At 41.8% G+C, this 23,842-nt stretch overlaps 1 protein-coding gene across 1 annotated transcript in view; it reads right to left on the bottom strand.

Moving 5' to 3' along the window:
• The window catches only part of VIT (vitrin), a 53,089-nt gene extending 43,160 nt beyond the window's left edge, over window positions 1–9,929 (bottom strand). Inside the window, exon 1 of the mRNA XM_027898850.1 lies at window positions 9,656–9,929. The gene's annotated coding sequence lies outside the window, so the exon portion shown is untranslated. The remainder of the gene's footprint in view (window positions 1–9,655) is intronic.
• Window positions 9,930–23,842: the final 13,913 nt, after the last annotated feature.

The following is a 23,842-nucleotide window of genomic DNA, read 5'->3' as shown; positions in this document are numbered from 1 at the left end:
CATCCCTGGAGGTTTTTAAGCAGAGATTGGATGTGGCCCTTAGTGCCATGATATAGTAATTGGAGTTGGATCAGGGGTTGGACTTGATGATCTTGGAGGTCTTTTCCAACCCAATCTATTCTATGATTCTAAGCGCCATATGTCACATATTTGGCAATCGTGGATTAAGAGATTTTTGGAGATCGAGGGTGCCATTCCCAAGGGATCTCTGGACACACTCTCCTCTCTCTGTTGGAACTAGACCATTGTGCACTTGGGATCCTAAGAGCTGTGCAGATGCGCATGGAGCCTTGCTGCAGCCTGTGGTTTGCACACTCACATGGGGAAGAGGAGACATGGAGACTCTGGCTCTGCTCTGCTCCCAGGCAAGCAGCAAGTTAGCTCCCTTCTCACTTTCTTTCTTTCTGCCCCCACATTTGGCATTCCTGGTTGCACAGGGGTCCTGCTTCCTCACAGAAAATTGGGGTATCCCAACCTTTTGTGCCCTGGAGCCTGACGATGGGAGACCTCTTTGGTGATGAACAAAATGTGGTTTTGAACTCTCTGAGGCCAGGGACAACCCTCATACAGTTATTCTTGGTTAAGGGTTCTCACCACTCGCTTCTTATACAAGGCTTTGATTGTTGGGGCTGCCATAAAATGTTTTAAATGGAGCCTACTCTGTGAGGTCCCTGACTTAGAATAGGGCTTGGGGGACTGCTGGTAGCCAGTACCTCTTGTGGAGTACCTGTCAAGTCACTCTCAAGTCACTGGAGTGAGGCATCAGTGGATTCTGAGGTCCAAATTCTACCTAAATTGCACTTTGAGCACAGGACTAATTTTTTTCAGAGCTGATTTAACAAATGTTTATATGCGAGAAGAATTTAGTCCAAAATAGCTCCATTCAGGTAGGTATGATGAAGAGATGCTATACCCAGCAATTCAGAGCCAAATAGAAACACCCAAGCAGCCCTGCACTATTTATTTTGTGTTCATGCAATGCCCTGAAATTAAAACAACATAAGGTTGAAGTAATAGTGACGATGATTTCTCTACTTTACACAGAACTCTTTCAGAAGAAAGTAATTTATCTAAAACTACAGTGTGATTTAACTTGCCAGACCTTTCTCAGAGCTTAAATAGAACTGCGATGATTATACATTTTCATCTGTCTCGGCAAGAAAACCATCAATTATGCTGGGCTGACCTGCCCCTTCCAGCAAAGGAAGAGATACATTTAGAATATGTCACCCACCCACATAGGAAACGTAATTTGGACTAGCTGGATGATGATTTCTATGAGGGTCATTACACTGTACTTCCGTGGTTTCTGCTAATGTATTATGCATTTTTTTTTTTCATTTTGATGCACAACTTTCTACCTCATTGGGAATTCATGTTAGCTTAAACCTGTGAATTCCTGTACAGACAACTCTCTCCGTCTGTCCTCCTTCCCACTACAGCTTTTGTCTGCTCTCATATCTGCCCCCCTCACTCCCAGGCAAACTTTTTCCCCTTTCCTAATCTAACTACTTCTGTCTAATATCATTAAGACCCCAGCCAGGTACCATCAATCCCTGGCACTGCCACTTCTCCAAGAAACTGAGGGCAAAGACAAGTACCTGCAATTCATCTTCTAATTCCAACAAATGGTTTTAAAAAGTCAAAGTTACTTTTAAAAGTACTTTTTGGAAAGCTACTCTTTAAAGTGGTTTCTCATGGTTTATGCACTATAAAAAGAGCGCTAAGTAACCCTGCTATTGTGCTGCCTGCAAACTAGGAATTCGTGTAGCGTCTCAGAATTCCCCTGAAGGTACATATTTAGTCTAAAAGTGAAGAATTTGTGTTAAAGGCACTGAAAAAACTGCACATCACCTTGGGGATGGTTTTTGGAATTTCTGTAGCGTGTTCAAACAAAACTTGACAGCTTTTTTTTTTTTTTGGTAGAAACTTTAGGATGTTTACTCTCTGCCTTTTAAAGCTACACATATCCCTTTACTACAAAAGTGGGAAAAGTGAGTTATATGACTGGGTCAAAATCTAAACTCATTCTTAAGCATTCTAGTAAATTTATACAACAGCTCATAGAAAACCTTTATCAATTCAATATCTACTACAGTCTGTATGACTACAACAAAGCCATGGACTGGTTGGATAAGGTTTCAGAAAATATATGTAATTAAAAAAAATAAACCCTGGCATGTGGTACTAATTTGAAGTAAGGCATTTATGTCTGGTAATGACAACTTGATCAAGGAAGCATCTTTTACAAAATGTCTTCAGCAAATCAGGAAGCATGGGGAATGCTGCAGAAAGCATTTTGAAAAGATAAGCTAAAATCTGCTGCTGGATTTTACTGGAAACCAACAAAACAAAGTTAAGAAAGTAGTTTCAATTTTGCATTACAGATCTCTTCAAAATTACATTCTCATTCTCCTTGCACTGCTTAACGTTTTCCCTTATATATTTTGTACTTTTCAAAGAACAGTATTTCTTCCTGACTAACTGCATTATTCCTTCTTCAGCGTATTTCTTTCCAACCCTCTCAGACAAATAACTTTCTGCTACCTTTAATTTAGAAAAAACTAACCCATATTATAAGGGAGGTTTACTATAAAAGACAAATCAGAAAACAACCCCAAACCACCTTATGCCCCTCAGTCTATTTCTAGTGCTGCTTTGCTGGGGCCTCCAAATCCTCTGTCTACTTGCAGGGTCAGCTGGTGAGGGCCAAGATTCCCGACCCCACATCTCAGGACACTGCGCATGACCACACTTCTACACGCCCTGCAGGTGGAGCACAGGCTCCCTTCTTCCTTAGGCATGGGATATAGAGGTGCTGCCACCTGGATGCTGAGTGGATAAGCATGAGTTGTTGTGGTAGCCAGGTCCAGAAGGCATGTCTGGACCCCCTACTAGAGGTGACATTCGCGTCCTGCTGGTCTGAGCCATGAGGGGCTCCCAAGGCCACTCACTAGATCTGTGCTTTCTTACAGAGAGCATCAAAGGCTAATCTTCAGTCTAGTTTAGTCTTTGGGCAGAGTCTACCAATACTTCTGCAGATAAGCTGGATGCTTCTCTGCTGTCGCCTTCAGAGAGATTGTTGGATTTAGAAGTCTGTCCTGTCTCCTGCTCCTGGGTCCTGCTAGGAGGTGAGTCCTGCTCCTCAAGGTCTCAAAGTGAAAAGCTGCGAGGTGGATGGAGCCTTAGATTTTTTTTCCTATGGCAGGCTAGTGGTCATGGCTGCTCTGGCTTTGTTACAGGCTGTTTCAATCGTATCCCTCACAGCTGGTGCTGGTCCACAGCCCATCTTCAACCCAACAGGCACATTCAAGCCGAGACCCACCAGACATGGTTCTTCCAGGGAGCCATTTGGAAACTGTGGACCTACATATACTGTTTCTCCTTTTTTAATAACTGAAGAAGACACTTCAGGACTCCATGCTGCTCTTGGGATGAAAGTGAGCTATGAATTTCCATGAGTGCCAGCATTATAAATGAGGCTATTATGGGTAGTGCTGGGTTTACGAAGACATGCTGTTGGTGGAGGGGCTGGTGAGAGACATGACACAGTGAGGACCAAGCTGTGCAGCCTTATGGCATGTGTATAGCAAGCCCTTGTCAACACAGGTGTGGCCTCTCCAACATATGGGTCATGCAGACAACATATGAGGGATGGCTATGCTTCCAAAATTACATCCCCCAGTATCTGAGTTCCCTGGATGGGAAATAAAGAGCTAGAGAAGATGGTGTCAAAGAAAGTGGCCTCCAGAGTACAGTCCTGAATACTGCGACAGAGTAGGTACAGTCAGAAACTGCTGAGAAATGTGTCTCAGCCTGATACTGATTTACCAATTTTGCATATTAGATTCTTTTTAAACCTGCTGGTTTTGCATAGAGAGTAATCACAGGATTCTGTTTCTGAGAGCTCAAGATCAAAAATGAAAACCACATGGACTGGGAGAAGGAACTTGTAATTTGAAGTCTCTTGTTTTTTAAACAAACCATGCCTGCAGACCTCAGTATTTTATAATCCACTTCCATGCTCAGGAATTTTTTTCTGAACTTAGGCTTTAGGACATTGCCCTATGAGCTTCTACTTCAAATCTAGTTATTGCCTAACCTACATATTTCTTTCTACACACAGATTTCACCAGTGAGAATAGAAGATGTAAACCACAGAAGACTGAGACTTTAAATCCCAAATTACCACGTACTTTGAGATGCAATTTGACGGAAAGGCTCTTCCCAAAGCAGGGTGAAAGAGGACTTGTCTGACTCATATGATGCCAATATTTGACTGTAATATTTGTACCGAGTTGTTCCATTGGAACTACTATAAACTTCTCTAATCTCTCGCCTCCCTCATCTGGACACTTCTCTCCATTCCCATGTAGGCTTATTTCCAAACTTTCTTCATATGCTTCCTGACCAGAAACTTCTTCAACCAAGCCCAGGAGAACAGGATTCTCAAGAGCTGCAGAAGCATTGCAAGAGAGGCGAGAAAGATGCGCTCCCACCAAGGCGAGCAGGAAGGACTCCAGTCATCCTCAGATGGCTGGCAGCTGTGAAAATAGCCCCTGTAGCCATGGAGCCATTACCCTTTCCTAGCTCTGACTCACTGAAGTTGACGAGGGCCAGGATACACAGCGCTGCTGCCAGCTTTCCTCTGTGTCTCACCCTTGTTCTATGGACTGAAGGGTAAACGACATGTTTGGGGAAAATAAAAAAGAATGGGGCCTTCTGAATCCCTAAAGCAACCTGGCAGGGCGATTGAGAGGCACAGAGGTGGCCGTGTCCAAACTTCCCTGTAAACAAGTGATTTTTGAGAGGTAAAAAATTCCACAGTTTTACGTACAAGGCTGGAGGTGCTGGAAATCCCCAGCTCATCCTGGTGGGGACATTAAAAAGGACTGCATGAAGCTACACAAGAACACTCAGAATTTTCCCCAAGATTTTGGCCCATGTATAACTGACACTTGGCAATTATGTGCTTTTTTGTGTACGAACCAAGCTTCCAGCTGAAAGACTGCCGACTGCTGTGTTACATTTACAAAGATATTTTATAAGGTGACAGGCGGAAAAACAGTTTGCAAATGCAAGTTCATCTTGAAAATATTTTTTATATCTGTGTCTATGGGATGTCCTGTAGAATGAGACATGTTAAGGATAGCTGACACAGATCATGCTCTTAATGTGTCACTGACCTCTTAATGCACTCTGAAATTCTGGAGATAAAGCAAAGGGATGGACTTAAAGTGTGCTAGAAAATCAGTTTTGCCATGACAGCAATACTTGTCAGGTTAAGAACTGCTTAAACCTAGATGATTTGAATGAATCAGAGATGGTTATAAATACTCTTCTGAATGCATTTTCAGTTTGGGATATGAGCTACAAATTTGGGTGTTCTGCTTCAAAAGGGAAAGAAAATGCTTCAGATGATGTTTTTGTTTGTTTGTTTGGTTGGTTGGTTTTTTTTTTTTTTTGAGTTAAAATGCATTTTCATGAGAAATATTGACTCTTCCAAGACATTAGGAAATTTTCTTTCTGATCAACAATTTCTGTTTTTTTTCCAGGCCTCAGTCACTAAAAAATGAACCCAAAGAGGAAAGGCAGCCCAAGGCAACACAGCCACATCCTGCTGCAGAGGAGAGCAGAGAAGATGGCAAAAGAGGTGAGGGTGAGCCAGCTGCAGAAAGAGGGAGCAGGCTCTGCTCTCTGTTGGCAGGGCACTGTCAGAGGATGTGGGAGCAGCCCTCAGACACCACTAAATGTACAGCTGCCCCAGCACAGAGTTTGGTGCAAAATGTTTGCAGAGGCCAGTGCAAATACTTGTGTAGCTAGCCCAAGAGTGCCATGCCGTCAGGACTGCCCGGTTCTGTTACCTCCCAGTGTTTGCAAGGGGCACTACACCCACACAGTCTGCAACCTCAGCTGGCCAGTACAGCTACCCCGTAGATGCCTTTGGAGCCTACATGATTTCAGTAGATCCTGACTGTGCTGCTGTTGGCCACTGGAAGAAAAAGCCCATCAGCAATACAAGCTCCTGTTTTATCTGCAACAAGTCTCTTCACGTCCCACTTTTTGCGTCATCCTGCTTTCCGAAGGGCATTATCAGGAGTCTTACTGCTGCCCTGCGGTCACACTCACAGCAGTGCCTGCATCCCCTTCGGGTTAGGGTTTAAAGAGTTCACAGAGGCGATGCAGGCTGTTGCAAAACAGACAGTCAGAGTTTAATTTACTGATAGAGATATACAATCTAAACAGCTACAGATTTTTCTGGGCTTTTCTGCACCTCTCTGAGCCTCCTGTGTGGCAGCGGGAAGCTTTGCAGCCCGCGCAGCATTTGCTCAGGTTTTCCAAGTGGGAAATGTGCAGCAAATAAAGGAACTGGGATGCAAAAGAGTGGCAGCTGCTCTAGGACTGTTAGAGAGGCTCTTTTACAGGCGAATGAACCGTCAATTTGTAGTAAGACATTGTTTTCTAAACATAGCATGAAAACTGTTATCTTGCCTGGCTGGTCATTAGAAGAGAGATAATTATAGTCTCTGTGCGACAGCCGGGCCCAGAACAGGGGCTGCATTGTCCCAGGTCCCAGCTGAGCTCTAGCACAGGCTCCCCAGGCAGCGCTGGGACAAGAGGGCTCCTTGTGCCCCGGCAAGTTCAAAAGAGGAATTGAAGTGCTCTAAGTAGGTGTTAAGCACCTATTTCTCTCTCCGACTCCGCACTTAAAAACTACTCCATAAGAGAAAGGTGTAGAGGTCTGTAGCTGCATCCTCCCTGGCCTTATGTAAAATAAATGCTATGATTATTATTTTTCTTTTCTTAAAAAAGAAAATAGAAGAAAAAAAAAAAAAGAAAAAAAAAGCCCCAAAGCTCCAGTTTTGCATTTATTTTTGTTTTGTTCTGTGTTTCTGTTTTCCATCAGAGACCTTTATGACGACATACGTCCTTCAGTGCCCACTTCCTGAGCCCTGAAGGTGAGGTCTAAACTTCAGTTCATGCTGCAGTCTGCCAGAGAAGTCCTGGCATACCCAGAACTTCAGGGGGCCAGAACATCCCGCAGAACCATCAGGAAATCCCAGACTATTGCTTTCCACCACCCATCCAGAAAATACACTGCCACCCCACCCAATTGCAATGGGCCAACACACTCCTCACTGCTCTGGCACCTACTCATGCCAGTACCACTGTTTGGGGAGTTCATGCCTGTGAGTGTCAAACCTTTTTTTTTTTTTTTTTCAGGTATACAGTCATAGCTGCAGATAGTAAATTGAGCTATCACTTTTTCTTCCTCATTTCATCCAGGTGCTTTAAATGACTCGCTTATGTCATTTCAACTGAAAGATTAGTAGGTTTAGACTAGATATTAGGAAGAAATTCTTCACCATGAGAGTAATGAGGCACCAGGAAAGGTTGCCCAGACAAACTGCAGATGCCACATCCCTGGAGATGTTCAAGGCTAGGTTGGATGGGGCTTTGAGTAACCTGGTCTGGTGGAAGTTGTCCCTGCTCATGGCACGGGGGTTGGAAACTAGATGGTCTTTGAGGTTCCTTCCAACCCAAACCATTCTATGATTCTGTGATTTAGGAGACTTTTGGTAAAACAGGAGACTTGAACATGCATATTCTGAGCCTTAGGTTAACATGAAAAGTTCCTGGGCAATATTTTCTGACTACTGCTTTTTTTTGTGATTCAAACGTGGAAAGGAAAACATTCAAATTCTCCAGACAGACAAGATACAGTCAAGTTTTTTCTGTTATTGTTACATGAACTTCAGGTTTATTTTTAACAATGTTTTCCAAAAAGCATTGACCAGAAATAATAAATAATCTGATGTTTCACATGGAGTAATTACCCTGTTTTCCTAGCTTCTGTGTTCATACTGTGGCTCAGGCAATCCCCTTTTAGAAATACTCCAATTAATTTTGACAAAAAGGAGTGTAAAAATTAATTTCCCTCTACTTCTGTGAAATTAAGTAGCTGGGTGAAGAAGGAACACCTTGTTAATGTCTCCTCTAAACAAAAGGCTTTACTAGAACACAAGAAAATCCACACAGGATATCTTTCATGCATTCCAAGTGTGAGGAAACCTGGTACAGCTAGTAAAACTGCTTGATTTGACCAGCCAGTGGTGAGTAATGTGTAATAATACCACTAGGAAAAGAAGTGTCTTACATAAAGTAAAGGTAAGAAAAAGTTAAGAGCAAATTAAGAACACAACAATACTTCTATAGGTGGAAACACAAAGCAATATTCAGTTATATTGTCAGGACAGTAAAAGTTTCTTTAAAAAAAAATTTATCTGGTTTGAATAGATGAAAGATGGCAAGACTTTTCTGTCATTCCAGTGAGAACCACTTCAGCAACTCAAAGGATTAGATAAAACATGCAAGTAAAATAAGTCTGTTTAAAATAAGATACTAATTTAATATTTGAAAATTATTATGTATGTGTGTGTGATGCAGTTATTTTTGCTAGAGCTCTCTTCGCATCTCTGAAAGAGATTAGTCTTATAGCCATGACTCCCATTCAAGTGATGAACTGAGTAAAGCCAGAAGAACATGATACTACAGATACAGAAAAACATAGACTTTCTGTGAGTGTAGTCAAATGCAAGGTGTCTTTAAATTTGGGATGTCTAAAGTAAAATACAAACTATAAACATATATGGCTAATCTCAGTAACATGTATTTTAAAAGCCATCTGAACTACTTTTTCTCTGCGTGTGCTTTCTTGTTATGGTGTTTTGTTTAAATTTTGGAGAGGTTAGAGAAAGAGAAGTGTGATCCAAGGAGGACCTGCCTCTGTAATCTGTAATTCTGCGGTTTGCTCTAAATGTGGCATAGTTCCCATAAACTCTAGGAACAAAATATTAACTAGAGTTGAAAGTTTGCTCGGGGTGTTTGGTTCATGTTTGTACTAGTCTGAGAGAAATCACATTTCGAAGAGACTTATCAAGACTCTAATCTCTCCACAGAGAGCTGAACGGCTCTGGCAGGCTTGACAATGCTATTCATTTTTGGAGCCTCACCAGCAAAACAAGCACTCAGCACAAAAGGATGTATAGTGTCTAGGCTACTGTACTGTTCATACATCTGTATCTATCCATCTAGCAAGGGAGTTCACATCAAAGAAATACACATCACCGGAATAGTACCATCCTGTACCTTGGAGATGAGTGTTCCCAAGAGTCAGGAAGTGTTAATTAATGATACAACACACACCTTCCTATTTATCAAAGAGACAAAGTATTGAAAGCAAAACCGTTTTAAATTTAGGAACAAGTTGCATTGCCTATCACACACTATTTCAACAGAAGGCATATAAATGCTATTGGTGTGTGGCTTATATACACCATTCCTTAGCACATAGTTAAGCCCTTGCTGTTCAGGCAGTGAGTATATGTGTCCACTCTAACAACAGGAGCTTAATGCTTTTATAAATACTTTATGAAGTATATATAATGTAAAGTACAGTTTCATTCTACATTTGTGTCTTCATCTTCTTAAGTCTTTGATCCTAAGCACACAGCTGGAATGTTAAATAAAACATTATGTCCCTACAGTTTCTCAGCAGTGAAAATATTTAACTATTATCAACATGAAAAAAAAAATAAAATCTTCCCCCTCTACCCCCTAAATAAATATAGCAGAGAAATTACATGAGAATTACCTTGCTTGAGGTGTGCAACTTTTTATTCCTTTTCTCCACACAGTATGAAAGTGCTATTTTTTCCAAGCTTTTCTGTACCCCAAACTCCAGCCAACATTATTCTACAGAAGGAGAAGCAGGCAGCAGAGGGAGGCCTGGTCACCTTTTTTCTTTCAGAGGGGAGCTAATCAAACATTCCCATCAAGCTCCCAGCTCTGTGAAAGGCACATTGCTCTCTCTCTCTCTTGCCCTCCCTCTCTCTGCTCCTCTCTCCCTCTCTGTCTCCCTCCCTCTGTCTTTCCCTCTCCCTCCCGCACACACAGACACAGAGCTCCTTACACTGATTTAGCAGCTGAATTAGGCAGTCCTATTTTAAATATATGTTCCCTCCCACATATTTTTGGTAGGGATTTCTGTGCTCCTTTTGCACTAGCCTGTCAGATTTGTCAAGTTTTTCTCTTTTGGGAAGTGAAGCTTTACTCGACTGATGTTTTGGTTGAATCTTTTTGTCTTCCATTCAGTTCAGCATTGTAGTGAAAGGACAAGAACTAACAGAACTAACACAGCTCTAAAGATTTTAACTACCAGATTAGTTAGGTGCAGATCAGGTTTAAAGAGAAAAATATCTTTTGAAGAGACAGACTGTTTTACCTTTACTAATGTGAATAGCATCGTATTCCCTCAACAGTTTCCCTGAGGTCAGAGGATTTGTGACAGAGAAAGTCTGTGAGTCTGGGCATAGAGAGGTAGAAGTATGGCATGAGAGTTCTTTCTCCAGTTGGGTTTGAGAATTTCATAAAATGCTCTCAAAGGCTCCTAACTGGCACTCATTAAGTTTGACCTGGCCAAGTGAGACATACAAAATTACTAATTTCTTTGAATATATCTACACAAATCTCCTAAAATGATTGGATAAATTTAAGAAGAAAAATTCATTGAGAGAATCAAAATCACAGCATTTACAAGATTATCATAGGAAGTGCTGCTGTCATATTCCAGGATGCTGGAATGCAAACTATAATTTTCAATTACATCTAGGTATTCAGAAGTGCATAGATAACATAAATGAGGGAACATACACTGTCTTATCTAAGATCATTGCTGAAAAAAAATCTAGTACAAATAGAGGAGATGGAGTTCAAAATACACTTTAGAAAGACATGCAATTCATGATGCAATAATCTCCTAAATATATTTAGTTTAGGAGAAAGTGATTACCTGGTTTTAAGTGAAAATGATTACCAGATACTTGTAAATCTCTACTCCAGTACTTACAGAAACTGTGTAACAGTTCAGCATATTAATAAACAGTACAATATCAAAAGTTTACCAGGAAGTTCCAACTGTGTTACTAAGATGTAATGATCCATAAATTCATTTGATTCTCTTAATACAGAAGTTCAGGCTTGCCATGGTAATTGCTTGTGAGTCAGAATGCACTGGACTGGCAGGAAGCCTCTTCAGTCAGGAAATCTTTTAGTAGACCTACCTTAAATATCTACTTAAAAACCTACAACCCCCAAATTTCTTATTAATTCAAGTTAAAACTTGCAGAATATCATGGCTCTTTTCATAAGGCTTTGTGAGATTTAATTCTTCAGGTAATTCATGGGCAAAAGGATAACACAGCAATGGTCCACGCTGCACCCACCTGCCCTCTCCCAGCCTGGCTGCCTCTGCTCATGGCTTGGAGTCAAGGATGCTGCCAGTGGGTTGGCACATTTCTGCAGTGCTGCCTGTGAGCTAACCTGGCATCCTGGAAATGAGCATCCTGGGAACTGTGAACAGAAACTCTAAGTGGGCAGAATAAGAAAAACTGTCCAGTTTGTTGTTCTTCAGGGTTTTCAGCCTCTTATAGTCATTTGTCATGGAGAGCTGATGAGTATCAAAACAAAACACTGAGGAGGGCACTAACTATCTCTTTTTATCACAACATTTCTGAGTACTGTTGCCTGTGCTCTTTCCTGACACCATTTCCAGCCACCCAAGAGCTGGCAACACAAAGCGCAGGAGCAAGAGGTGGACCACATTGAATGGCTCCATTTTGCTGCTGGGACTTGCCAGAGGGAAAGATTTATTTGCAAAAGGGGTGACCATGCAGTCAGGAAGCCACTACTTTGAAGACAATAGTTATTGAACACAATTGTCCAGGGGAAGGACAAATGCTCTGTATATGTATGTGTTCCTGTCTCCCACCATTGCTTCTAGTCTGTTTTCTGCTGTTAGTATTGTTTGTGGTAATGGTTTTTAAGTTTTACTATGCTGTATTTCCATTTCCTTGTAAGTTAAAGAAGGATTTAGCATGATCCATTGAAAAGAAGCCTGAAAGCAATGGAACGCAGACCTCTAACCTATTCCCTGAAAGTCTTAATGAAACAGCCAATGAATAAGAGTAGAGAGAAGAAATACTTTGGTTTCAAAGACAGCTTGAGTAGGTCCTTAATTTTTGAGGAAAATTTAGTAACCACACTGAATTATTATCTACTCAGATATTACCTTCTCTCTGGAAGATAAAATAGCAGAAAGAGAGAGATGATGTGTGTAAGCAATATTAGCACTGACAGAGGAGATAATCTAGCCAAGACTCAGTAAGGAAGTTTGGTGTTTATAAACAGAGATAGCAGAAGTGTCTGGAAGACCAGACACTTGCTGATGGACCTTAGTCTCTTAAATAAATCTTCATTTGAGATAATGTGTCATGCAGATTTTTCAAGGCACACAGTGTTTGTTTAAAAAAACATTGCTTTGGGTAAAAGCTGGATAAAGGCCTTGGTGGGTAACAACAGAAAATCTGACTTCATTGCAGGGAAGCTCACTGCCTTTAGTCTAATCCTCATTACAAATCTGACTTCAACATTTTTAAAAAAGCTTTGGTTCGTAATATAACGAGTAGTTACATGCTTCAGCCAACACAAAAATGTAAGATCCCTCATGTTTCTCCCCCTCTGCATGCAGTGATGCATAGATAAATGAAATAAGGGAAACCTCACCTATTTGGAAATGCAAATAAACTCACATGTTTTGGGTTTAATGCTCATGAACTGGTATGGTCCCAGAGCTGAGGCAGCTGTGAGGTTACCATCAGAGACGGCTGTAGTTTTGCACTTGCATGTCCAAATTCAGTCCAAGTTTGTTACTGACTTAGTCCATAATCTTTTGTTCATTGATGATCTTTCTTTAGTGATTTACATGAACAGGTCAAACTTTTGCAGAAAGGGGAAGAGAACAAGTTTTTACTATGTAGTAGGTTCATATAGTAGGTTAAAATATAAGCGAGAGCAGAGGATGATGACTTCAAAGGCCATAAATTGCTTCCAAGAAATCTGTACAAAGTGATGACAGCTATAGAGATCCTGTGGAACAGGTGTTTTCTGCAGCGCAACCTGCCATGCTCATTTCCCCAACACTCAGAAGGAAATTCTGACTCCATAGGTGTAGGCATAGACAAGGAAAATCATCTTCATCCATGTTATAGAACAAGATATGCCTGCACAATTTTTAGAGGAATCCAGACTTTGTCTGGGAAATTTTTAGTGGGAAAGTACAGATAATCTCACACATTTTGTCCCACTTGTGACACTCAACACTGCTCTTCTGGCGTGGGGCTGTGGCCACACTGCTAAAATCATTAAATCATTTGCTCTCCAGGTTATGAGTAGGGAATATATAAGGAATCAAAGTGACCCAGGACTGAGCTAACTGGCCTGTGATCATTACACAGAAATGTTGAACGTATGTTCTCAGCTGACCACCATAGGCTTACTAAGTCAGTCCTGACTCTGCATAAAAGGACAGAAAACAGAGAAAAGTGATTTCTGCAAGATGACACATAGCTATGTCACATCTAATCCCATTCAGGTGTTTAAACACAAAGGAACAAGTTTTCTGCTCTCAAACAATTACCCTCAAGCCTGTTCAGTCAAATACTACCACAGGAATCACAGAGCAGAATCTTACAGCACCTCAAGATGTCACGCACAGCTTGGCAGTGCTGGCTCTGTTCAAAGACAGCACTGTCACACGTTAGTGTTAACTCCTAACAAGTGTCAGTGGAGTTCAAATTCTGCAGTTCTTCTACATTTCTCAAACTCTGTGAAATAAAATCTTGACCTATGCATTATTACACTTCGGGTAAATTGTGCTTGAAAACTATTTATTACTGAAGAAAACAAGCCATGGGGACAACACAGTAGGAAACTGAAAGTATAATTGGAATGACAAGGCTACTAGGGGGTTAACATTGTTTGGCTTTAGCTGCACTAATATCAAAATTGACCTCAGGTAAATAAAATAACCAGTGTCCTGTAGGGCTTATATAAAATACACTGACGTGTTTGTCTAGTGTTTGAGAAAGGTAGGGAGGCTGAATTATGTATGCTGTAGCCCTTGCCAGCATCAGAAACTTCTTTAAATAATTAGAGCAATTGGGTAGCCAGGCCTCTGGGTTTTTTTGGGGTTTTTTTTATGAATGAGGAGACCTCATGGGCCAAATGAATGCATAATGTTGGCATGCTTGGCTTAAATGAATGGACACCAAACACGCACTGTGTAAATTTGAACTACTGGGTGTTTCTCAGCAAAGATGGCAATGACCATGTTTCCTGAGACTGTAGAGAAGCAGGGCTCTGTTAGTAAGTCCCAAGTCCCCTGTTCATTTGTTTACCCCACAGAGCAAACAAAGACAAAAGATGACAAAAGGTGACAAAAGATGACAAGATCTTTTTCATTTTTGCAGGATGCAGTGTTCAGCTGAGAGCTGATAAACTCTTTGCCCTGGATTTCATGCAGCCTACAGGGGGGGAATGGGGGCCTAGGATCCTGCCATCCCAACTGGGCAGGCTAAAAGAATAAGGATTAATAATGGGGCATGGGAAAGAGACCCTTTTCTGTGACTGACACGTGGAGAGCTCAAGTCTTTCCAATTGAACAGTGACCGTTGTAAACTGTCATGGATTTTAATTACTAGGGGCTATTAAAGTTCCAGGCAGTCACTTTTGGAAACTTCTGACCTTGCCTTCCTCTGTAATAATCAAAAGACATAAAGAAAAGTGAACTTCAGCTTGGAAGGAGAATCTAATAAGGCATTTGAGTGAACTCAGAAATTATTACTATCTGTAAGGAGCGTTTGTATACTCTGAGAGCAATTTAATGTGTAGTACATTAGCTATGGGCATGCAGACAATACTAGTTAGGACCAACAAGTCAGGTGAGTTTGCTTATAGATCTGTATCAGAAAGAAGCAGTGCTCCGATATTGCTTTCATTTAATTTTTTCAGGATATCTCTATAGGAAAAAAGAAAACAGATGGAGGATATTCTTGCTCTTGAAATACAACAGGAAACCATCATGGACATCAAGAAATCTTCATTATTTTTGCCATGCAGTTGAATCTATCCATATGTCCTAAACCTCAAATTCCCAATGCCAGATTTAGAACAGAGGTTGCCACAAATGCTGTGTTGAAACATAAATTAACAGTAAATGCAGGGACTGGAAAAGCCTTCATCACCTTTGGGATCAGGAAATGCCAAGGGTGGCTAGTGAGGAGGAGTTTGATCTTATTGCATCCACAGACCTTTGGATCTGAAGAGGTGTAACCAGCTTTTAAAGCTGTGTTGTTATGGAGGTGGGCTGTGATGTTTTTATCTCACCAGTTTGCTCTCAGAAACCATGATGCTGCCACAATGGAAATCATTTTTAAGGTACCATTTTTTTTTGGCAGAACTTGCAATTACTGCAAAAGTGTATGGTGACTGAACAGAACTGGGTCTGTAGGAAGTACAGCATATGGACTTTGTTCATCTAGAATCCAGTGTAGGTGGGGATTGAGTCTTCCCAGGGTAAGTGGGGTGTATTTCATTGCTCTGCTACCTTGTATAAAACCTAATTCAACAGCATAAATCTCCTTGTATGAGGAGTAAAATAACCTGTTTAGGAGAGTGCTCTTTGTTAATCAAGTTTCAGCAGTGCTGGATTCAGTGGTGAAATGTGCAGTTGAGGACCACAGCCTGCAGAAAATACAAATGGTTTTTTCAGCATGCATTCCCCGTCTGCCCACTTCCAGTGCAAGCCATGTGCTATCATTGCCCCTGTTGATTCAGTTCAACAAGAATACCAAGTCTCCCTCTGCATCCCTGTGCCTCTTACCTTGGCAGTAAAGATCAGCTATTCACTGCAAATCAGGCCTGGAAAATGTAAACCCAGTAACAGCCTTCTGTCTGTTCTTCCTGACTGTTTTCCCAGTGTGTTTTCTGTTTACGCTCTGTAGGGCATCAGGTGTCAGAGCAAGTAGGTGATGCCAGTAAAAGCCACTTCACAGTAAAGAGTTCGTGGCTGCCTCCCAGCAACTGAATGCAACCCCTCTGTGGTGCCCTTATCCTTGTCTCCTTCAGCTTTGGCTCTTGGCACTGAAGGCTGTTCAAAATGCAGGTTGTTTCTGGAGGCAGAAATTAGAGTGCTGCTCTGGCAAGAAGAGATGTCCAAATACACAGCAGGGCCAGAACTGCCAGTGTGCTTAATAGGTGGATTAATATATTTTCTTCACTGGCATTTGCCAGAGTTCATGAAAAGCCCCTCTGCCTGTGCCCCTGTGCACAAGCTCACCGTGTAAGGGCTTACACTGTTCTCTCCCAGTTGAGTGGTGGTGGCTTGGCCCCCCTCCAGGGTCTCCTTGCTCGCTGTTCTTGTAGAGACTCATTTGCCTTTTGGGTGGCAAAATTTCTAGGAGAGATACAGCCTTATGTGGTAATGGGAGATCTCAGTATGGGGTGGGAATACATAGGTTCCTATAACTCCTGGGTGGTGCTGCACCCATATAAACCTCTTTTTTTGTGGATCCAGGTCCTGGAAACACCTTCCTTGGAAGATGATACACATTGTGGAGGTAGAGCATCTCATGTTTCGGCAAGGTTGGATTCCATTGGGAAGGAAAGGAGACTGTAGGGTGCTGCTGTTAGGAGAGTGAAGGATATAGGGGGAAATTGGTGTCCTGCTGGAGGAATGGGACAGGAGGAAGGTGCTGGGGGTGCACCTGGGGTCTGTGTGATGTGGATACAAGGAAGATATAGAGTGATGTAAGGGCTGCCCTGGTCACACAGTCCCCAGTGGACTAGCTGAAATGCCAGCACTTGCCCTCCTTGCTATCCCTGTCCTGCCTGTGCATTCCTCTCACTTCCAGTGGGATGGGAGATGCAGTGTTTCTGGTGTTTCTTTAACTGGTCACCAACAAGTTGCCCTGTGAGGGAACTGAAGCTCCAGATTACTGTAAGTCACTAAAACACATTCAAAATTTACCCTGCTGTGTGTGAACCAGCCCAATATTGGAAAGGCTGTTGTCTGCCCGGGGCAGCTGAGCAGACAGGGCTGCAGGCGGGAAACTCGCTCCCTTCCTCCCACTCAGGATATTTGTGACTGAGGTTTGATTGCAAAAGGGTCAGGGTTGGGAAGTGCAGGCTGTGAAGAACTGCTGAGACCCTTTTTTGCTGTCCATTCCCACCATTTTACCCAGATGTCAGGTTTCCAGCCATACAGAGCAGTGCATTTCCAGCCATACAGAGAGATGAGGGGTACCCTAAGGGACAAAAGATGCAGACACAAGTTTCTGCAGTGCAGTAGACTATATCTGTGCTTTTTATAAGATGGTAATTTCCCGTTATCCATTTCCACTTTAAAAAGGCGAAAACACGCAGTCTGTATAAACACCATGCAACACTATAGCAACTAAATTGACTATTAACTCAGTAATGTAGAAATAGAGTAGCAAAGAGAGTGATCTTTCCATCGAGGAAAGATCTTAGGGCTACACAAAGATCTAATGCAATTCTAAATCTTTCTCTGAAATCAAGACTTGGGAAAAAATGCTGATCTTTTGTTACATGTGAAAGAAAGAAAGAACTCTTCAAATCTTATTAGAAAAATAAATCTGTCTGAATAAATTCCATCCTCCATTCCTTGCCTCCAGTGCCACAACTATATATTATACGGTGAGCTCTATATTTTGATTCCCAAATTAGGTAAATTACTTTTAATAAATTGCTTAGTCACAAGCACATTTTAGCTGGAAATACCATTTGCATTCCTATAATTGCCAGCATTAAATCTCTGTAATAATTGTAAGAAGAAAGACTCTACAATTTCTGCTTGCTAGCTCCTCAGAATGTTTTGTACCATGGAAAATATGATAAATGCTTTCAAACTAATTCAATAATTGACATTTTTCACCTTAGGTTTTCAAAGCTCTTTTCAAAGAAGGGCGAACAATGAAAGGAAGTGAAAAGTAATTTTGGGAGCGAGAAAACTAAATTCCATGCATGCTCTTAAAAAGTATCAGAAGACAGGAAAGGCAAGCAGCTTTTGCAGAAAAGAAAGCTGAGAAGTGCACAGCTTACAGAACCAAGTTTAAGAAGGTGTTTGGGTTACTGGAGATATAGATGAGGACATGCACCTGTGGAAAGACCAGGAGTTTACCTCCCAGGGCTTGCTCCACAAAAAGTATCTAAAGAGGTGATCCCCCCACAGCTGCTTCCTGCCCTCTCTAGCTGCCAGTGGCCACCAATCTGAAATGGCCACCTACCTGAAAGACCTGAAATATTGCATGCTACCCTGCACTACAAGAACTGGCTGTTGGCTCCAGGGTGGTGGAATGCCAGAGCTGCTGCTGACAGCCCAGGTGAGTTATAAATAGCAGCTGCTGAGGTCTCTGGTGCATTGTGCAGTGGTTCTGCATTCAGCCCCTGGTGTGTTTGGTGAGCTCCTCCTTCACCATATCCTCCTCACAGGCTTTCTGCCATCGAGATGTCATTGCTGTGGATTGGGATAGCTTCAGCTGCATCGCTAATTAAAGGAGCTGAGATACCTGACACGGGACCATCAGAAGCTCACTTTGTCTCCTTTGTGGTAATGTATGAGAAAGCCTGAAAGAAACCTGCAAGTGCTAGCTGTAGTATGTTCCACCTAGTTATGCAGACAGTGATTTCTGGGGAAATTACAGTTTAAAGAGGGAATAACCTTATCCTGCAAAGCACTTAGCCTTGGTGTTCTCCTTTCTCAACATTTCACATGTTCTTTGACTTGGCCTCACCTTAAGATGCTGTGGATGAAGTCTTTGCAAGTTACAAATAATAATTTTGCTGTTGCTTGCAAGGGAATAGGATTTCTATCCCATAAACAAAAAGGGATGACCTTTTCTGCCCCTGTTTCGAGGAACAGACATAAACACATAAGGAAGGGCATGATGAAGAAGGGAGAGGGGATGTCTTCTTTTTGTTGTCCTTTGTTTCTTCTTCCCTCAGCACTGAATGGAGAAGCTGTAGGGGGGCTGCAGGCATGATCCTGGCTGCTTGGGTCTGGCAGGAGCAAATGCAGTGACTGGGGAAGATCTTGCAGTGCCTCAACAGCCGCTCTTACAGACCTGGTCATTTCTTGAAACTGCTGTGGTTATAAACACCAATGCTGAGCCACTACTTAGGGATGGGGGAATTTCATCCTGGATGTGGAAGGGATAATGTTTATGATGACCCCTTCTGAAAAAAAGTATCCATGGTGGGGTTTGTTGCAGCCACAGAGCTTCTTAATCACAAGGTTTTACACAGTGAGGGTCAGGACTGGAGCGATGGTGCAAGGAATTTGAACCGAAGACCTGAATTTTTATCACTCCAGGCAGGCAGTGTTGTTGTTTCTCTCTAAATGATATTTAGGGATTTCTGCAGCTGAATGCCATTATCAATGGCCACATTTTGAATCAATAGCCCTACACATTTTTCCATAGCTGCAATGTGAATAACTGAGAATGGCTCTTCAATCTCCCTCTTCCCACTCAATCTTCCTCTTCCCACTCCCCACTCCCACCTCAGCCGAAGCACAAGTGCTCATTTCAGGGCTAAAGATATACTTTTAAATCACTTCTGACATTTCTTTTTTGCTGCCTAATGAAAGCTGGGTTAATGAACTAGAGGGAAGTTTTATATAAGCCCTTGCTGAGACGTCGTTGCAGGATCAGAAGTGGGCAGCAGTTGCAAATGTTAGTATTTGTCCTGGATTTTATTTAATTGCAAACCTTATGTCTGCATGGCATACAGGGCTTTGTTGTGTTGGTTTGCTTGAGCCCCGGTGATGTGTCATGGTCCTGAGGCCTCCAGGGTTCAAAGAACAGCCATGCTGCTGAGCTAACAAGGGGTCTCTGTGCACCCTTGTTTGGAGGGAGATGTCCCACCAGGGTGTCATGCCAGCTGCTCCTCTTGGCTTCCCCAACCCTTTCCAAGCACTTTTACACTCTGCTTCTTTCATTAATTGGATTATTTGTTTTTTTAGGCTTGTTGCTGAGCAAGTCAAATCGGCCCACGCCTGGTTAACAAAGCCTGAAATAATTGTGACTAAGTCAAAACAGTGCTGAAGGGGAAGACCAGCAACACAGACCAGGCTAGTTTCCTGGCCCTGCTGAGCGTGCTTAATCATTGCTGGGTTTATCCAGGTGTCAAGAAAGGGCACCTGGATAGAAGCCAGAGACTGGAAGTGTGTCCCCTTACTGCCTTGTCTGGTCTTTCATCTTCGTTTGTAACCTGGGCTAGTACAGGGATTTACAGGAGATGAGCTGGTCTTCTCGTGGGAGTCTGGAACAGCTTTCTTTGCTGTGTTGCCCTTAATCTAAATAATGAAAATGGTCAGTTCAAAATGAGGTCTTCCCATAGTCATATGTAGGTTAGGACAGCAGGACACCTCTGGAGGTTGGGTAGGTCAGTGAGATGCTGCAAGTCTGTGAGACCAACAGATGAGGTAAAGCTGTTGTTGTGATTAAGCAGAGAAAATAACTCCAACACTTTTAATGACTGTGACTTCCCAGACAATAACTAGTTATCACTTTGCTTGCTCTCCAAGATCCTATATTAAAAAATAAGGTAAGCCTAATTTTTTCATGGCAGAAGTACTTTGGGCACATTCTGCCGTTCAGAAAGCAATCAAATTCTCCAGAATTAGAAGCAACTGAGGCATGTCATCCTCATAAAAAAACTTTGGGATCTAGAGCTGAGAGACCATATGTTTAGCATTCTTAGACATGACTGTGCCAACTGAACTACAGCTGAACTTGCTGGGTGAAGTACAGTTCCTGGTTTTGCTGATGGAGGCATTAGGGAAAAGTCTTAAGTTATTGAGCAGATTCACTGACTGGGTCTTATTTGGAGAATACAATTTTATAAGGCCAGAAATATCCTCCCAGGTATAGATTGTGTCACTATAACTAACGTTAGCTTAATTTCTGTTGTGTATACTTGTAAAGGGGGGAAGGCCCCAAAATCCATGTTGTCTTTGCAGGATAGCGTCAGGGAGATTACTCTCAGTAGTGGTTTTTTCATGCATATGCTAGACCTATTCTTTTCTACTAGCCTGATAAATGTTCAAAGGGCTCTTTATAGGAAGAACAGATAAGAGTTCCTTGTGGGAACTCCCCATGTTTCATTATTCCATAATGATGATCCATTTTCACAGTAGTTTAGATGAGAAAAAACATTTGGGAAAAACTACCCCTTCACAGCAAGAATTCTTATTAGAAAATGTTTTGGTGATGTATTCACCTGTACTAACTTTCTGGCTCTTGGCTGTGCTCTTCCTTATCTGTTGCCAAAGCATCTCTGTATGGCGCATACTCGGTTTAATATGGGATGCGGCAATAAAACAAGCTGAAAACATGAAGCTTGAAGTATGGAATTTCTGTTAGACTGGAAATGGGAAACTAGGATGCTGTTTCTCCTTAAGATCACACTGAATCAACAGAGATTTGGGTGGGCATCACCAATCATTACAGAGGGCCGGTGACTGCAGTGTAAGCAAAGAGGAGGTCAACACTGATTTAAGGAAGACTCAAGTGTACTAAATGCTGCTGCATTTAGCTGCAGCCTAGAAGTCAATAGAGCCTTCCTCTTATTAATTCTAAGTAGTGATATCAAGGTTTTTGACTTCTTTATCAGCAGGCATACCTGCCTAGTTATCTTAGTGCTACTCAGGATACAGGCTGCTTTACTCGCAGCCCTCTAAGGGTCACCTTGTCCCACACTTTCTGAGCCCATGTACTTCACCCTTTGTAAAAGCTCTGACTTCTTTAGGAAGATAAAATGCTTAAGATTTTCTTGTGAATTTATCCAAGTTCTAGCAGTGACATTTGTCTCTCAAAACAAAAATAACCATTTCAAGCAGTATTGTAGCTCACCAAAGAGGCACCTGACACAGGTCTAACCTGCAACTCCCAGTCTGCCAACCCATGAGAGCAATTTGCAGGGCACTGGTCCTTGCAGGCATTTGCATCCCTCAGTTGGGTTGTGTCATCCCAGGAAAAAGTGAAATATGAGATACGCATAACAATTTTACTCCTGGTAGCCCATTTTCTTTGTCCTTTTATAAGCTGCATGGCCAATCCAAGCCTTCCTTGACTTGCCAAGGTGTTCTGCTTTGATAATCAGGCAGTGATTAAGGACTTTATTGCCAAGAATGTATAGCATCTTTCAAAGAATAAGGTGTGTTAGCTTTCCAAAAGCATATGTTTTCCCTTGCTATGACTACAAGCATGGGGAATGGTCTGATAATAACTCCTCCAAATTATGGGGAGATATGGGTCTCATCTCTAGAGCTAAGACTTAAACTTTCAAATTCTTGAACTGATCATTTGTCTGGAAAGATTTTTTCTCATAGGCCACACAATAATGCTGCTGTACTTGATTGCCTTTTAGCAAGGGAAGCTGAAGGCTGGATTGTCAGGTAACACAGTATCAGTCAAGGATGAGCTAAAGCCCCTTTTCCATTCCCTTTAAATCCAGGTATAGACTACATGTTTTCCCAGAATAGCTTGTTCTCAGAGAAGTTAGTTTTGTTCATTTTATAGAGCAGTATATCAGTGGCGTGTAGCATGCCCTAAGATCACCGATTTTCACCCCGTTCTCTGTTTGAATGTTATTTGATATGATCCATTTGAAATTTATCTTTGGCTTGTGGTAAGGCTTTGCCAGGTCTCATCACCAAGACATGCTCATGCTCTCATTTGTGCTGCTAAACATTATTCTTGACTTCACACTTCATTTTGCAAATGCTGTGGCAGATGTGACACACAGAGGTGCCTCCTGCTTGGGCAGCTTTCACTGACCTTGTGCTGGACCCAGCAGATGTGTCCTCCAGGACCATCCCAGATTTGTTCTAGCAGTGGTTCTATCCAGCAGTCACACTGGCTGGTGCAAAGTGTCAAAGGCTACTGAAGGCTGTCAAATACCAGCAAGGGAGGGCTTCTATTGCAGTGACTTTTGTAAATCGTTCCACCCCCTTTTACTAGGTTACATCCTATTACATAATTAAATGCTGTTTGTTTGTTGTCCCCAAAGGGCTTTTGTCTCATTCAGTGAGCATCAAAGATGATGTTTATTGGCACAGACAGCTGGTAGTTCTTTTTTTATTTTTATTATTCAGTGTGGCCATTTTTTCTATTAACAGTGGCTTATTACAGTCCATTTAGTAATTTTTTTTTAGCATTCTGTGTTCCTATTATAGTAATATTTGGACATCTTTTGAATCTTAAATTTATTTCTTTGGTTCTTCTGCACATCAAGAAGGATGCAGTCTTGCTTCACTTTTATGATGACACAAAAATAATTCAACCCAGAAAAGAAATTACTTTAAGAGGTATGTGTTAAATACACATTTGGGTAAAACCATAGGTCCAGATAACAGGCTCTTACTCTCTCCTGCAGTCAGTGCAATTCACTTAGTTACCTCTTTGAAGGCAGGTATATGAAGTTTTTTAAGAGTCTTCTAGGCACAAAGCTTCTTGTAAGATCTGTGTATATATGTATCCAGTGGTAGTTTTATTCTGTTCTTCAGGGAAACATCCTGCTTTAAGTTTCAACCTGCTTCATCTTTAATAATCAAATTATCATCTTCCAGAAAGCAGGAATATATGCTGATCATCAGGGCCTTGGAGGTTTTTTTTCCCTAATTGTACAAGATTTTAACTTTTCATATTCCTACATCATCAGTGCAGGAAGGGATTGGGGTCCAGCTACTGGGGAGTCTTTGCTACAGACAGGAATTAGGTACTCCATGCCAAAATTAGACAAAGACCCATTTGACGCTGTAGGCACCTTAACTTTGGTCTGCAGAGTTCTTGAAGTGCTTGCAAAAATCCTTCGCATTTGTTGATATACTGAGAAGGTTCAGACTCCAAGATTTTAGCAA

Source organism: Empidonax traillii, unplaced genomic scaffold (assembly GCF_003031625.1).
Source record: "Empidonax traillii isolate 1590-97213 ecotype Southwest subspecies unplaced genomic scaffold, ASM303162v1 scaffold626:size867168, whole genome shotgun sequence".
In the NCBI taxonomy this organism is placed as follows: domain Eukaryota; kingdom Metazoa; phylum Chordata; class Aves; order Passeriformes; family Tyrannidae; genus Empidonax; species Empidonax traillii.
This window is presented reverse-complemented; position numbering and strand designations above follow the sequence as displayed.